Here is a 17,626-nt window from a genome sequence, read left to right as displayed (position 1 = left end):
AAGTCCTCTGGGAAGGTATAATCCCAATTCCCCTAATAGTGCATTGCTGATATCTGACCTAAAGTCAGAAAAGTTTAAAAACTAAGGTAGGTAGGCTGGAAATCTACCTTTATCTTTAGTTTGTATCATTACTGGGGCTTGAACTCAAGGCCTAGGTACTGTCTCTGAACTTTATTTGCTCAAGGCTAGCACTCTGACAAGAGAATCTCAGCTCCACTTCCAGCTTTTGGGTGGTTTATTGGGAGATAAGAGTCAAATGGGCTTTACTGTCCAGACCAACTTTGAACTGCAATCATCAGATCTCAGCCTCCTGAGTAGCTAGGATTATGGGCGTAAGCCACCGGCACCTGGCTTCTGTTCAGTTTTACCATCCAAGACTGCTAGCTTTACCCTGTTAATTGGAAAATTACTCTTAGAACAATCTTAAGCTCTATTTATCTTACTACTAGGAGGGGGGAGGGGGAGGCAGGGGAGGGGGAGAGAGAGAGAGGGCGCTTAGAACTCAGCTAGGTGCTGGTGGCTCACATCTATAATCTTATCTACTTAGGAGGCTGAGATTGGGAGACTCAGTTCCAGGACAGCCTAGACAGAAAAGTCTGTGAGAACCTTTCTCAGTGGAAAATGTCAGCCATGCTGGTAAGCACATGTCATCCCACTACAATTGGAAATAGAAGTAGGAGGACCAAAATCTAGATGCTTTCAGAGAAGAAAAGTCTATAAGACTCACATCTTCAATTAAGCATCAAATGCCAGAAATGGAGCAGTTGACTCAAGTGATACAGAGTGCTAGCCTTGAACAAAAAAGCTCAGAGACAGTACCTTGGCCCTGAGTTCAAGCCCTTGGACTTGCATAAAAAAATGCATATAGGGACCAGGAGGGTAGCCCTAATAAAGTGCTCGCCTAACATGCACGAAGCCCCAGGTTCGATTCCTTGTTACCACATGCACAGAAAAGGCAGAAGTGCTGCTGTGGCTCAAGTGGAAGAGCAGTAGCCTTGAGAAAACCCAAGGACAGTACCCAGACGCTGAGTTCAAGCCCTAGGACTGGCCAAAAACTAAATTAAAAATAAACTTTAAAGCAGGAGTGATGGTTCATGCCTATAATCCAAGCTACTCAGGAGGCTGAAATCTAAGGGTCAAGGTTCAAAGCCAGCCAGCCCAGGCACAAAAGGACCTGAGACGCTTATCTCTAATTAACCTCTAGAAGTGGGGCTCAAGGGTAGGGCAGTAGCCTTGAGCTGAAGAGCTCAGGGACAATACCCAGGCCCAGGGGAAGGGCAATAGCTTTGAGCTGAAGAGCTCAGACTGAGTTCAAACCCCATGACCCACAAAAACAATTACATTTTAAAATAGAAAATAAATCGATCTTCCCTATGACCCATCTAAGCCACTCCTGTACATCTATCCTAAAGATCATGAACCACGATATGACAAAGACACCTGCACACCCATGCTGTACTATTCACAAAAGCCATGTTGTGGAAACAGCCCAAATGCCTTACCATAAATGAGCGGATCCAAAAACTAGTGTACGTATACACAACAGAATGTCACAAAACTATTAGAAAGAATACTGTGAGGCCACACGCGGTGGCTCACGCCTGTAATCCTAGCTACTCAGGAGGCTGAGATCTGAGGATCAAGTTCAAAGCCAGCACAGGCACAATTAGAGACTCATCTCCAATTAACCTCTAGAAAACAGGAAGTGGGGCTTGGCTCAGGGTAGGGTGGTAGCCTTGAGCTGAAGAGCTCAGGGACAGCGCCCAGGCCAGAGTTCAAGCTCCATGACACCCCCCCCCGCCTCCGTCCCCCCCCCACACACAAAAGAATACTATGACATTTTGAGGGCAATGGATCTAGAACCAACCATGTTAAGTGAGGTAAGCCAAGCTCAGAGAGAGACAAATGGTGTGTGCTTTCTCTCATATGCAGAAGCTAGACCTAAAATCCACTGGGGCATAAATGACATGTCTCTAGGCATTCACACAGGGTGAGGCAGAAGGAGGATACCCTTAGGAGAGAACACTGCTCATGTGCATCCGATCATACAATGTAATATTCATGGAAATAAACTCCAGGAAATGGAAACAAGAGGTGTTTTCTTTGGGGCTGTAATTGTTTCCTTTTAGTCTTGATTGTCCATATGTGTTTTTGGAGGGTAAGGAGGAACACAAAAATGGAAGGACAAGGGGTGAACAAATGCAGGCACGATATTCACTAGACACTAGGTTGAAAATAAACTATACAACTTGTGAGTGGGATGGGAAAACAGAGAGAAAGGGAAGGAGTGACATTGTCCAAAAGGAAATGTATTCTTTGCTTGATTTATGTAACTGTAACCCTCCTGTTTTGAGCATTTTCAAATAAAAATAAGAAAACTAGACAGGGATGCCCACTCTCTCCACTTCTCTTCAATATAATGCTGGAACTCTTAGCCAGTGCAATAAGGCAAGAAAAGGACATCAAAGGGATCCACATAGGGAAAGAAGAAATTAAACTATCCCTATTCGCAGATGACATGATCCTCTACTTGAGTGACCCAACAAACTCCACTCCCAAACTTCTAGAATTAATAAACCACTTTAGCAAAGTGGCAGGATACAAAATCAACCTTCAGAAGTCAGTAGCCTTGTTGTACACCAACAATACACAAACAGAAGGCCAAATCAAGAAAATGATCCCATTCGCAAAAGCCACCAAAAGAATAAAATACTTAGAAATATATTTAACCAAAGATGTAAAGGAATTATTCAATGAAAACTATAAAAGCCTAATGAAAGAAATTAAAGAGGACACTAGGAAATGAAAAGACATCCCATGCTCATGGCTAGGGAGAACCAACATATTGAAAATGGCTATACTACCAAAATTGATATACAAATTCAATGCAATCCCCATCAAAATCCCAAAGACATTCTTTATGGAAATTGAAAATATAATCCAAAGATTCATATGGAACAAGAAAAGACCTAGAATAGCCAAAACAATTCTAGGCAAAAAGAGCAATGCTGGTGGTATTACAATACCAGACTTCAAACTCTACTATAGAGCCATAATAACAAAAACTGCTTGGTATTGGCACAAAAACAGACCAGAAGATCAGTGGAACAGAATAGAAGATCCAGAAATAGAAATACATACCTATAGTCAACTTGTATTTGACAAAGGAGCCAAAGATATACAGTGGAACAAACACAGCCTATTCAATTATTGGTGCTGGCAAAACTGGGCAGCCACATCCAGAAAACTAAAAATTGACCCTAGCCTTTCGCCATGCACAAGCATTAACTCAAAGTGGATCAAAGACCTCAATGTCAAACCAGAAACTGTGAAACTGCTACATGATAAAGTAGGAGAGACACTGGAACCATAGGCACAGGCAAAAGATTCCTGAACAGAATCCCAGGGTCACAACAGATTGGAAAGAGACTCGATAAATGGGACTACCTAAAAATAAAAAGTTTCTATACAGATAAAAACATAGTTGCAAAAGTAGAGAGACAGTCAACCAACTGGGAAAAGATATTCACCAACAATACATCTGACAAATGCTTAATATCCAGTATCTACAGGGAACTCAAGAAACTAATCCCCTAAAAACCCAATAAACCATTCACTAAATGGGCAAGGGAACTAAAGAGAGACGTATCAGAAGAAGAGATTAAAATGGCAGAAAAGCATATGAGAAAATGTTCAACATCTATGGTCATAAAGGAAATGCAAATAAAAACAACCCTAAGATACCACCTTACCCCAACAAGAATGGCCAAAATTTTGAACTCAGACAATGACAGTTGCTGGCAGAGTTGTGGAGAAAAAGGAACCCTACTACACTGTTGGTGGGAATGTAGTCTAGTTCAGCCACTCTGGAAAGCAGTGTGGAGGTTTCTAAGAACTGAAAATAGACCTTCCCTATGATCCCGCCATACCACTTCTGGGCATCTATCCTGATCATCATGACCCAAGATATTATAAGGACACCTGCTCGGCTATGTTCATCTCTGCACTATTCACAATAGCCAGGCGATGGAAACAATCCAGATGCCCTACTGCAGATGAATGGATACAGAAAATGTGGTATATATACACAATGGAATTCTACATAGCCAACAGACAAGATAAAATAATGGCATTCGCAGGGAAGTGGATGAATCTAGAGCGAATCATGTTGAGTGAGACAAGACCTAAGGAACAAAAGGCGCATGGTATCCTAAATATGTGGCTATTAAATCCAAAGAGTACAAGAGCGAGGACTCAATAACTGCATACCCAAAGCTATGGACATGGTAATGGAAATACAAACATAACTATATAGACATAAAAACCTATGACTCTATAGACATGTTTTATTTCATAAATTAATGTTTCTATGACATACAAACCCTTAGCCTAATTTTGATTAAGTTCTTAATACTAAGTCCCAGTGATTGTATATAAAGATTCCTTCCTTGAACAGTTGTTTGTTAAACTTGTCATTTAAAATATGATGTAAAAATCAATGTTAATAAATTCTCTAATAAAAAAATAAAGAAAAATTAGGCAAAGAAAAATTAGCAAAGAAGAAGCTGGACCACTATTTTTACTTTAATTTTATAAAGCTCTTCTTACTAAAACTTCAAAATTGATATTGATTTATACAATGGGTTCAACAGAAGAGATTTAGTACAAAGAATTACTAAATTTGGGGGCTGGGAGTTTGGCCTAGTTGTAAGAGTGCTTGCTTAGCATGCACAAAGACACAGGTTCGATTCCTCGGTATCACATACATAGAAAAAAGCCGGAAGTGGTGGTGTGGCTCAAGTGGTAGAGTTCTAGCCTTGAGAAAGCCCAAAGACAGTGCTCAGGCCCTGAGTTCAGTCCCCACAACTGGCAAAAAAAAAAAAAAACAGACTAAATATGCAAGCCGCCATAACATATAAGAAAATTCTGGCCGAGTGCTGGTGGCTCATGCCTGTAAAACTAGCCACTCAGGAGGCTGAGATCTGAGGATCATGGCTCAAAGTCAGTCCAGGAACAATAGACTGTGAGAGTCTTATCTCCAATTAATCACAAGAAAACCAGAAGTGGTGCTGTGGCTCAAGTAGTGATGTGCTAGTCTTGAGCTGAACAGCTCAGGGACAGCATCCAAGCCCAGAATTCAAGCCCCACAACCGACTAAACAGGAAAAAAGAAAATTCTATGGCAGTGTCCTGCAACTGATTCTATATGATATCCTAGAATTATATGATACCCAAGGAGGGAAAAGAAAGGGCCTTCTCCCCAAGGCTGGGGTCCAGACCTTGGAAAAACGAACTTGGTCCAAACAACAAGGAAAGTTACCTTGTTTGCCCAAAATTACACTTAGTTTACACTCCCTGGGTAAGCAAAATACATCCCTCAAAGGGAATGCAAATACCATCAGACATCAATCACCAGTGATGCTTACAGTAAAAAGGTGGCATCTTAGTGGGAACCCTCTGGGTTTCAGGTGATTCATAAAGATTAGAGTTGGTATTGGCATTTAACCCAGGCCACACATGGAGACAGGAATCTTTCAGGGCTTGGGTTCAGTATGCACAGAAGAATGTTACCACCAAAGCTGGAGCTGCAAGGTGCTGAGATAACACACATTCTAGGCACCTGAGATGAAGCCTTCAATTAGATTCCCACCCTGCCCAAACCACTCACCCAAACAAGCAAGAGACTCTAATGCTAACAGTAAGAATGCAAACGGCCCTCAGCTTATAATGAATCTATCTTAGGACTTTTTAAAAACTTTTATAAAATGGCACAAAAGTACATCCATATAGACATTTTCATTTCACTTTCAATACAGAATTCAGTGAGTCAAGTGAATCTTCAATAGTCTGTTTTGTAAGTGTTCTGAGGCTGGGCTAAGCTAGGATGTTTGATAGGTTATGTTGATCAAAGTTATGTTTATTAAGTACATTTCAATTTACAGTATTTTCAAATTGCAACAGACTTAATGGGACCTAGTCCCATCCAAAGTAGAGGAACCACTAGTCTTTCTCCTCCTCTTACTGCTCTAGCGCCCTCTGCTGAGGAAGAGGAGTATGGTGCAGGACGGGATATGGTCCTTCATTCTACTGTATATATAGGAGGGTGACCTTACAGCTGAGAGGCAAGAATTGGTAAAGAGCACAAGGATATGTCTCTAAATTACCACCTTAGTTTTATCTTCTGGAATCACTAAAGTTTGGAGTTGCTGATATGTTAAGAACTATTTCTCAGAAAATAACACCTATCAAATGGAAAGCACATTTTTTTTTTTTTTTAGTGGGTCATGGGGCTTGAACTCTGGGCCTGGGCGCTGACCCTGAGCTCTTCAGCTCAAGGCTACCACCCTACCCTTGAGCCAAGCCCTACTTTCTGTTTTCCAGAGGTTAATTGGAGATAAGAGTCTCAAGTCCTTTTGTGCCATAGCTGGATTTGAATCTTGATCCTCAGATCTCAGCCTCCTGAGTAGCTAGGATTACAGGTGTGAGCCACCTCGTAGTAGAAAGCACATTTCTTACAAGAGAAAGGGTTAAAAAAAATAAGTGCCAATGCTCCCTACATCTGCCCTATCAGTAGGTAGGGATCGAGGTCAGTTTAAAGTGGTTGTGAGCTGGGTGCTGGGGCCTCCTGCCTGTAATCCTAGCTACTCAGAAAGCTGAGAACTAAGGATCACCATTCCAAGCCAGCCAGGGCAGAAAAGTCCCCATTAGACTCTTATCTAGGTTTCTTCTACCTCTGAATAAAGTAGAAATTCAGCATTTTTTGAAAAGAAAAATCATTTACCTCATTTAAGCTAAAATATTGAAGGTATCTAAAGAAAGATTTTGAAGTATTGTTTAAATCCATGTGAATGGATGAGAGCTATATCCTTTCTCTAATGGATTGTATGAGTTGGCTTTGTTTTATAGTAATAACAGTGGAATAATTGTTTAAAAGGACCAAATCAACAAAAAAGGGCTCATGGATAATACAGTGAAAAATTTTAAACTGGGGCTGGGAGTTTGGCCTACTCACAGAGTGCTTTCCTAGCATGCATGAAGATCTGGGTTCGATTCCTCAGTATCACATACATAGGGGAAAAAAAGCCAGAAGTGGTGCTGTAGTTCAAGTGGTAGAGCTCTAGCCTTAAGAAAGCCCGAGGTCTTAGGACCTGAGCCCTGTTTTCTGAAAGCAAAAAAATAAAAAAAAATAAAAAAAACATACTATCACTTGGTTTGAAATAGTTTGGGGAAATTTTTCATATGTACTAGGGTTTATACCCAGGGCCTGAGTAGACTGCCCCTTAACTTTTTTTTGCTGAAGGCCAGTACTCTTCCTCTTGAGCCATTGGTCTACTTACAACTTTTAGGTGTTTTAATTGGAGATAAGAACCTCACAAAATTTTTCCTTTCCCAATATCCCCCCCAAAAAAGGTCAATACTACTTAACATATTCTATAGACTTAACCTATTCTATAGATTCAATGCAATACTATCGAAATTCAAATGTTATAAGAAAAAAAAAACAGAAACCAATCCAAATATTTGTATGGAACCACAAAAGACCTCAAATAGCTACAGCAATCTTCACCAAAAGGAGCAAAACTTCCAAAACACAAGAAACTCAAACTGCTCCTTGACAAGGCAAAAAACTCCTGAAAAGTGAACAGTAGATCTGACAGATGTTTCATAAAAGATATGCAAGTGACCCACACATGGAAAAAAAAATGCTCCCCAAAAGATACAAAATAAAGCCGCAGTGAATTATCACCTCACACTTGATAGACTTAGATGACTGTTGATCCTGAAGATACAAGGTCAGTACTAAATTAGGAGAAAAGTGAACCAAGTACATGATTGATGATAAACTAATGCAGTAAATTCTTTAAAATGTAGAAACAGAATTACCATCTGGTCTAACTGGTCCAGTACTAGGGGAATTGAAAACCCAAAGGAATTGAAGTCATTATGTTCAAGAGATTTGTGCAATTACTATGTTTATTGTGGCATTATTCACAATAGTCAAGATACATGGAAATAACCTAAATCCATACACAGATGAATTGATATTTAAAATTCATGATATATGGGGCTGGGAATGGGGCAGTGTGTGACCACCATGCATGAGGCCCTGGGTTTGATCCCTCCATATCACAGAAACAGAAAAGATAATATAGATGCAGTAAGAGTCTAGTCTGTCTTTTAAAATGAGAAATTCTGTCATTTGTAAATCATGGGGAAACCTAGAAGATGGATGAGGTGAACTAAGGCAGGGCTGGGAAAATGGTCTGTGTAGAGTGCTTATCTAACATGCACAGTACGCAGCTAGGGGAGAGGAAAGGCAGGGAGGGAAGAGAAAACCAGGCACACACATATACATAGCGCACGATCTCATATGTGACAGTGTGTGAAGTCAGTCCAAGAAGACAGAGCAGAGGTTACTAGAGGCAGGATGTGAGAGAGACAGTTAAAGGGGAAACAGAGTCAAGGTGAGATAGGAGGAATTATTTCTGCCATTACATTGCCCAGCCCAGTGACTGGGCTACCACCATATGATTCCAGATAGTTAAAAGAGAGGCTATTAATGGCCTCATCATAAAGAAACAAGTATGTGAAGTGATGGGGAGTTAGTCTGATTTGTTATTCCCACAATGTACTGAAGAAACTTAAAATCGGTATATCAGACATGCATCCTTAATTAAATATAATTCCCTATTAAAAACAGAAGGGCTGGGCACAGGTGTCTCATGCTTGTAGTCCTAGCTACTCAAGGGGCTGAAATCTGAAGACGGCAGTTAAGGTCGGCCTTGGAGGAACTCTTTAGCCTAGGGAGGAACACTTTCTTTTCTCTTTCTCTCTCTCTTTTTTTTTTTTTTTTTTTGCAAGTCCTGGGCTTGAGCTCAGGGCCTGAGCGCTGTCCTTGGGCTTTCTCAAGGCTAGAGCTCTAGCATTTGAGCCTCAGTACCACTTCCGGCTTTTTTTCTAGGTATGTGGGACTGAGGAATCGAACCAGGGTCTTTGTGCATGCTAATCAAGCACTGTACCCCAAGGTACAGTGTTTTTCTTTTTTGACAGTTGTGGGGCTTGAATTCTGGGCCTGGGTGCTGTCCCTGAACTCTTCAGCTCAAGGCTAGCATCTACCACTTGAGCCACAATGCCACTTCTGGTTTTTCTAGTAGTTAACTGCAGATAAGAATCTCATGAACTTTTGTGCCCAGACTGGCTTTGAACTGTGATCCTCCTTATCTCAGCCTCCTGAGCATCTAGGATTACATGTGTGAGCCCCCAGAGCCCAGCTTCCCTGACACTCTTATCTCCAATTAACAACCCAAAGAGCTGGAAGCAGAGCTGTGGTTCAAGTGAAAAAGTGCTATCTCTAAGCAAAAAGCTCAGTCAGCACCTAGGCCGAGTTCAAGACTTAGGACTGGCAAACACAGGCATACATATAAACACACACATGCATACATACACATACACATACACATACACATACATACACACACACACACACACACACACACACACACACACACAGGCACAATGAGTTGAAAAGGGAAGAAATAGCAAAAAGCCAGCTGATGATTGCTGTGAGAAGGAAATGAATTCAAGTATGAAATCTCTCGGCGGTGGGGCAGGTGTGCTCCTCTTTACTCTGGACAGTCACCCAGGCCTGACGCGAGCTAATGAGAGGACATGGTGTTTTTACTACCAAAAGTGCAACTAGCTCTTCACATAAATCTCCTCAGAAATCACTGGCAGGAATCTAACAAGGGACTTGTACTTCTAGTACATAGATACTTCTATCTCCAGAGAGGAGGAAAGGGAGTGCTTCCCCTTGTGCATTGCTAAATAAATAAGCAAGCAAGCCAGAGGAAAGCCTACTAGCTGGTGTGATAAAGGTTTCACCTGACACAGGAGCCTTCAGAAGTGAAGATGTAAGGAAGCAGGGAAAAGTGGAATTATGCTCAGGTCCGATGAAGAGTGGACAGTCCTGCAAAAGTCAGCACTCAACAAAAGGCTATGACCTGGGGAAGAAACAGGGAAGATAGGAGGATCAGAGAACTTGTTCTGCCATTTCCAGGACAGTAGGAGCTGGGTCTGTTTTCTTAAATACCATATTGCCTTATTTGGAGGAAGCATTCTATACTCTGTCATATGTGTTACAAAATAAAACCCCCAAGGTTGTGTTTTATATTAAATATACAAAGGCCCTAGCCAGGTGCTAGTGTCTTATGCCTATAATCCTAGCTACTCAAGGGGAGAGCTCAGAGGATCATGGTTCAAAGCCAGCTGTGGAGTAAAGTTTGTGAGGCTATTTCTAATTAACCATCCAAAAAAAGTAAAAAAATAAGCCAGATGTGGAGCTGTGGCTCAAGTGGTAGAGCACTTGTCTTGAGCAAAAAGGCTCAGGGCCAAGAGTTCAGGTCCCAAGTTCAAACCCTAGAACTCATACATACATACACATGTTTTTCAGCTGGCCCTCTACTACTTGAGCCAACCAGTTAATCTGAGATGGAATCTAATGGACTTTTCTGCATGTGCTGGCTTTAAACCAACATCCTCTGGATCTCAGTCTCCTGGATACCTAGGGTTACAGATGTGAACCACCAGCACCTGATGTGGAAATGGGGTTCTTCTGCACTGTTCCTGAGCTTGCACAACTCAAAGTTTGAGTACAAACCTAAAAAATTTACTTCTACTATGACCTAGCAAATGCATTTTTTAAATTTTAGATTTCACCCATATTTTTTATTAAATAATTTATTAACATTTTTACATCATATTTCAAATGACATGTTTAACAAATGAATACTCAAGAAGGGAATCTCTATATATAATCACTGACAGTTTTGAGAACATAATCAAAATTAGGCTAAGGGTTTGTATATCATAGATACATATTAATTTATGAAATAAAACATTATGTCTATAGAGTCATAGGCAAATGCATTCTTAAAGTACTTATTATAAATAAATGAACATACAGATGGTCCCCAATTTAACAAAGGCTTGACTCACTCACTCTGACTTGGACGTATGAGCATACTTTGAATGGTCAGTCTCTATCTTTTCCTAGGCTAGTGATACCCTTCCCAACAGTGGGGTGATGGCCTCTAGTCACAGGCCCTGCCCTGCCATGTAATCACTTGGTCTCCACACAGCAGACTGTCAGAATATTTTGCCAAACTCGGATGTAGACTAGATGTACTTGAACTTTAACCTGGCATAGTTTCAGTCTTACAGTGGATTTTTCAGACCATAACCTGGAAGATCTCAGTTCTAAGCCAGCCCAGGAAAGAAAAGTCTGGTAGCCAGCATCTTTAATGAGGAGGACACAAGCCAAACTGGAGGCAGGGCTCCAGTGGTACAACTCCAGCTGAGCAAGCACAAGGCCCCAAGTTTAAGGCCTGGTACGGGTGCGCGCGCGCATGTTGACACGCACACACACACACACACACACACACACACACACACACACACAAATATATACAAAATCATAACTCGCTTGTCAACAGCTTCAATGTCTACCAGCAGCTGAACTGGATGAAATAAATTTCTACAAAATAACACAACAAGAAGTAGCTACATAAAGGAGAGAGGAAGCGGCAGCCGTGGTTCAGTGGTAAAGCACCCACTTACCTTGCCTTGAGCTTCATTCCCAGCATGGCCAAAATAATTTTACCATAAACTATTTATGGATCCATGTGACTGTTCAGACTTAATTCAAAACCATTGCATCAATCCAAAGAACTCACACATAAATGAGTCACTTAACATCTAGAGGAAGCCAGAACTAATCTCTCACGATTACAAGAAACAAGAAACATGAAAGTGGTTCCCTGGGGAAGAGGAAATCTAATGGATTGAAAATTAACTCAGGGAGGAAATGTCTGGAATTGTGGAAATATTCTGTATCTTGTTTTGGGAGGTGGCTCTACATTACAAGGTTCTAATCCTTTATCTCCAAACTATGGCATTGGAAGTAGGTTTGACTGATGGCATTGGAGATGCAGTATATACAAGAAGACATTTTGGACCTTCCCCCTACTTCTCTCTGAAAAGGATTTCTCCTCTTCCCTTGTGGCAGAGCACCCAGCATGTGGACCGCTTGCCTCTGAAGATGTGTGGACTCAGAAGCTGAGCCACGAGCCTCGCCAAGTCTCCATTCACCATGGCGTTCATGACCAGTCACCGCTCCAAATCCAGTGTATGATGCTCGGGTTGCTCTCTTCCTTGTGAAGCTCCCATAGCCCATGGGCTTGCATTAAATAAACGTGCAAGCTTGACTATCTTCTGTCCTTAGGGCCTCAACCAGTAAAGCTGGGCATAGTGGTCCATACCTGTAATCCGAGCTACAGGGGAAGTGTCGGCAGTGTTCGTGGGCTGAGGCTGGTCCTGGGCAAAAATCTGAAACACCTGAAAAAGTAGGGAAGTGCTGTAGGAATATGTACCACTATGGCCAGCTTTACTGGTTGAGGGGGAAGCTGGCCTTGAACCTCAATCCTCCCACTCTCTCTCTGCCTCCAAAGTAGCTGGGCAGATACTATAATCTTCCTAGCTGTGGTTCCTACTTAAGGTTTCATGCTCAGCAAGAGGAGAAAAAAGAACATAGGAGGCAAGTAAATTTCTTTAAAGAGTATGTATTCCCTAGTTACACATACAGCTTGTGTGGCAAGAACTAGGCAGAGGGCCATACCTGGAAAACACTTCCTCTAGGTATGTGACCACGTTCAGTTCAAACTGAGTGGGAAATTTCATTCCAAGTCTGAGATTAGTCCTAATGAACAAATCCTCCTACCGTTACAAACTGTAAAAGCTACACCAACTACAAAACATCCAGCTGAAGACTCTGTCAAGTGGGAAAGAGGAACTAAGAAATCACTACTCATGAGCCAGGCACGAAGGCCATACCTGTAACCCCAGCTAGTCAGGCTGAGGGCTCAAGACCAGCCGCAGACAGAAAAGTCAAACTCCATCTCCAATTAACCAGCAAAACACCAGGCTAGAAATGTGGCTTTAGTGCTAGAGAACCAGCTAGAGCTTAAGGCCCTGAGTTCAAGCCCCAAGTTCAAAAATAAATATAATTATGCAACCAAGTAGAGATAAAGCTAGAGAAAAAAAACAAAGAATACAGAAAATAACAATTATTTTAAATTTAATCTTAAGTGACCTTATACAGAATTATAACCCACATCTTAATTAACTATTATTCCAATTTTTTATTGTAATTAATAGAAGGGTTACATTATATTCACCAGAGAGAAGGTGCATTACTTCACAAACATTGATACTCTTTCCCATGACATGGTCCCCATTTCCCTCCCTCCCTCCCCCCACTCATCTTGATTTCCCCCCTTCCCTATCCAATTTCAAATAACCAATTAAGCACATATAAAATATATCTGATAACCAGGTGAAATACTGGAACAATATGAGATAACCAAGAGATAGCAAAAGAGATGAGAGATAACATAGTACATTAAGGACAACAGTCACTCATTATATGGCTTTTGTTTCTATATCCTGGAGGTCCTTACATATAGTGTCATACTATTTGGCCTAATGTCTCTAGACTTTGTTCTATTGTAAAGCTCTGCTAGGAGAGCCCAAGGTTTCTACTGATTATAACAAATGAGGGAGATTATTGGGCCTATGTTCCTTTAAGTCTGGCTTACTTCACTTAATATTTTTTCTAAATCTTTCCATTTCCTTACAAATGGGACGATGTCATTCTTTCTGACAGCAGCATAGAATTCCATTGTGTATTAATACCACATCTTGTAGATCCACTCATCAACTGAGGGACATCTGGGTTGGTTCCATATCTTTGCTATGGTAAATAGTGCTGCAATGAACATCGCTGTGCTAGTGGATTTAGTTTGTCCTTGTTTCTGGGTAAATGCCAAGTAGTGGAATTGCTGGGTCATAGGGGAGCTCTATGTTTAGTCTTTTGAGGAATTGTAAAGGCAGAAATTTTGAGTAAAGTACACATACAAACCCCTCTATATATTTTCTATAACACACACATATATGGAATTAGAGTGAAAGCATTACATCAAGATTGACAAACCATGTAATCAATAAGCGTAAGATTGGAGTCACTATACCATTAGAAAAAAATTGAGTTTGGTACTAAAAGTATTGCCTCTAGATAGAATATTTCATAATGAGAAAGCCTCAATTCATCAGAAAGACATAAAGACATGCAACAAAAATATGAGCACACCTATTTAAAAAGCTCAAAAGACAAAAAAGAACACTACAATTCCGTAATATTAATCACTTAAATCAATTGATGATAAACTAAACTTGTGCAAGATCAACAATGACGTAATACTATGAAACTGTACTTCTAATGAAACTGTACTTCTAACTTCAAAAGACTACCGTGTGTCTGTGGGATCCCAGCCCTTCGGGAGGTTGAGACAGAAGAATCATGAATGTGAGGCCAGCCCACATTACATAGGGAGACCCTGTCTCAAACAAAAACAAATGAGAGGTGGGGGAGAAGAAAGGGAGGGAGGAAGAGAGAGAAGAAAGGAAAGGGTGAGAGGAAGGAAAAACTGTAGAGCTGAAAGTATTATGGCTCAGTGGTAGAGTATGTTCCTGGCATGTATGAAGTGCCAGAAAAATAAAAAGATACGTTACTGGCTTAAGGATTATCAGGTATCATCTGTTGTCACTGAGGTCACCATTCATCACACCATTTACGGGTCCCTTCAGGTTCAGTGGCATGGTCTAGCTCTGAGTGGCCTTTCGTGACCTTTCTGATCTAGGTATTCCCATTTGTCTGGGACAGTCCTGGTAGACACTCACTAATGCAGTGAATGCAGTGTATTACCCACAGTACCCTTCTCCTCAAAGGGCTCTGGCTTTGCCCTAGCGAATTTTGTTGGAATTTAACTAAGCCATAGGCAGTTCTCCCCCTCCCCCCCCCTTCCCCTCTCCCCTCTCCCCTCTCTCTAGCCCTCTCCCCCTCTCCCCCCTCTCCTATTCCCCTTCTCTCCCCTATCTTCTCTCTCCTCCCCAGTCATGGAGCTTGAACTCTGGCCTGGATGCTGTCCCTAAGCTCTTCAGCTCAAGGCTAGTGCTCTGCCTCTTGAGCCACAGCACCACTTCCCATAGGCAGTCATTTGTAATCAGACCTTCATTACTTCTTGAAGCAAGCCAACAGGGCCCCCATTTCCCCAGAGCAGTGTTGGAAGCAGTGCTGTCCTCCAATCTTCAGGAGCCACAGACTGTGCCAGGAATGCGGGTGTGGACTTAGACTCACAAAAGCTCCTGTGCTTTACTCAGCTTTTTTAACTGAAAAACTACAACACCTGAGTCGGGTCATTTGTATCTCTGGCCTCAAAGAATGAGTCCACAGCCATCCAGGGAGAAGTACAAAAGCAAAGGCTTACTGAAGAAACACCAAGAGAGCTCCCAAAGGATGGCTGCGGGCTGGGATGCATCATGCAGGAGTTAATGAGGTGTCTGCAGGAGGAGCTACGATTCTCAAGGTCTCTGGACAGCCTGAGGGTTTCCCCAGGGTCCCCGAGGGCCTATCAATGCCAAGACCCAACCACAGGCTCCGCATGGCCTGCATGAGCTCTCCATGCACTGTGTAGCTCCTCTGGCTAGACACAGGTTCCAGTGTACACCTGCAGAGTCCCATCTGCACTCTGTGTTCACAAACAAGTCTTCTGGTGGGGGGGCTATGACTCGATGCCAATAGTCTACACGTATGAAAGACTCTCAAGGCTCTGGGGCACTGAACACAGGACAGCTCAAGGGTACAGTAAGGAACACAGGACCTCTATGGGAGAAAGGAGGGGAATTTTGCCCTTATTGGCCTGCCAGGCTCTTTTCCTGAAAAATATTCTCCCGGGATCTGTAACTAATTTCTATTGATTTAAAGTTGCTTAAGGGCAAAGATTTCCTTATCTCCTCTCCCCCTCCAAAAGATAATACTTCCATTCCCAAGTGAGCAAAGCCTTAGGGGTAAGTTCATTAAATGCCTATTGAATACGTAATTAGCCATTTTCACCTTAGTGTGAATCATGAGCATAAAACCCATGCTAAGGTACAAAGAGGTTATTTATGGTTCTTTTCTGAAGAACAGTCTAGAAAGTGAGAAAGAAAGGTCCAAATACCTATGCCATTAAGAGACATGGAGATATACCACCCAACATTCAGCAGAACAAGCTGCACTCTGGCTGTATAGGACTCCATCTCTGCTTTCCCACTGAGCCGGGGCAGAAATACAAGAGCAGTTTCTTCTATGGGCTCCTTCACTGTCTATCTGCACCTGCAGTGCTATAATACCTGGGACACCTGCTGCAGAGCTGAGTCAGGCAACTGGGCCACAACCTGGGGAAGCATAGTAATCCAAACAGAAGCAGAACTTTGAAAGGGCCCTACTCTCAAACACCAAGAGGAAAGACAGATGCACACATACTCCTGCAAACCCTCTCCCTAGTCATTCTTCCGTTCTGAGGCTCAGTGTGTCCCCATCTCCTAATGGAGCCTCATAAGCTCATTTCTGGCCCCTGTCTTTTGTAATTATACCATTATAATAGAAGCATCACTTCGTATCCAGACAAGCCATGTTCGAATCCAGATCACCTTAGAGTGATCACCTGCCCAATAGGCCCGGATGCAGCCTCGAGCCAAGTACACATGATCCCTGACTTGAGGTTGATTTGTTGACTTACCAGTGCTGCAAAGACTGTATACATTCGGGCGAAGCTGTACTTTGAATTTCGACCTTCTCCCTGGCTAGTGATATGCACTACAGCCTCTCCTTGGCAACCATGCAAGCACAAGGGCAACAACCTGTCCCTTGAGATGGGACGTTTAGAACGTCAGGTGTAGTAAATGCACTTAAATTTCTAATTTGGTTTTAAAGAGATGGTATCTTGCTGTGTTGCCAAAGCTGCCTTGGAATCCCTGGGCTCAAGACATCTTCCTGCCAGGACTTGTGAGCAGCCAGGACTTACAAGCAGCCAGGACTTACAGGCTTGGGCTACGAACCCCAACCAATACATTCATTTTTCACTCACAATTTAAGTTCTAGGGGACAGAAGTCAACACACAGTGCCCTTTTCTGGGTGGTCAGGGCTTCCAACAAAAACAACAGGAATAATACCACTCACTGTAACAAAATGACACACCCCAGCAGATCAGCCTCGAGAAGTTCTAGAATGGTCCCAACTGGCAACCTAGCTGGGCGTTAACTCTGCAGGACTGAGGCCTGGCAGAAACCAGCTCCATGCCACTTACCTTGAGTTTCCACCTCCAGCTGGCTGGTACCACCTGGCACTGGGTACCTCCTCCCAGGTCAGTGTCCTTGGTGACAGGAGCGAAGGTGGTATTGGTGGCCCTGGCATCTAAAGGGCTATCTAGCCTCTTGGGCACAGTCAACACAGACTGCTTGTCTCCTCTCCTCGTGCCTCAGTTTCCCTTCGTCCCCCCCCCCCACACACACACTGGCTGCTCCTTCAGCACCCTCTTCCTGCCTCTCTATTACTCCAGGAATCCAACTGTGCCAAGACCACATCTCTCCTGGCTGCGTTTATATAAACCCCCAGCCCGAGGCGGGAGTGGTCCACGTGGCCTCGGCTTCCTCCAAACAACTGCAGCTGTGGTTCGGCCCATGCTTCTGAGAG

This window comes from Megascapheus bottae, chromosome 13 (genome assembly GCF_031878675.1).
Source record: "Megascapheus bottae isolate mThoBot1 chromosome 13, mThoBot2.hap1, whole genome shotgun sequence".
Lineage (NCBI taxonomy): Eukaryota > Metazoa > Chordata > Mammalia > Rodentia > Geomyidae > Megascapheus > Megascapheus bottae.
The sequence above is the reverse complement of the archived record's forward strand: the minus strand, read 5'-3'. Positions refer to the sequence as shown.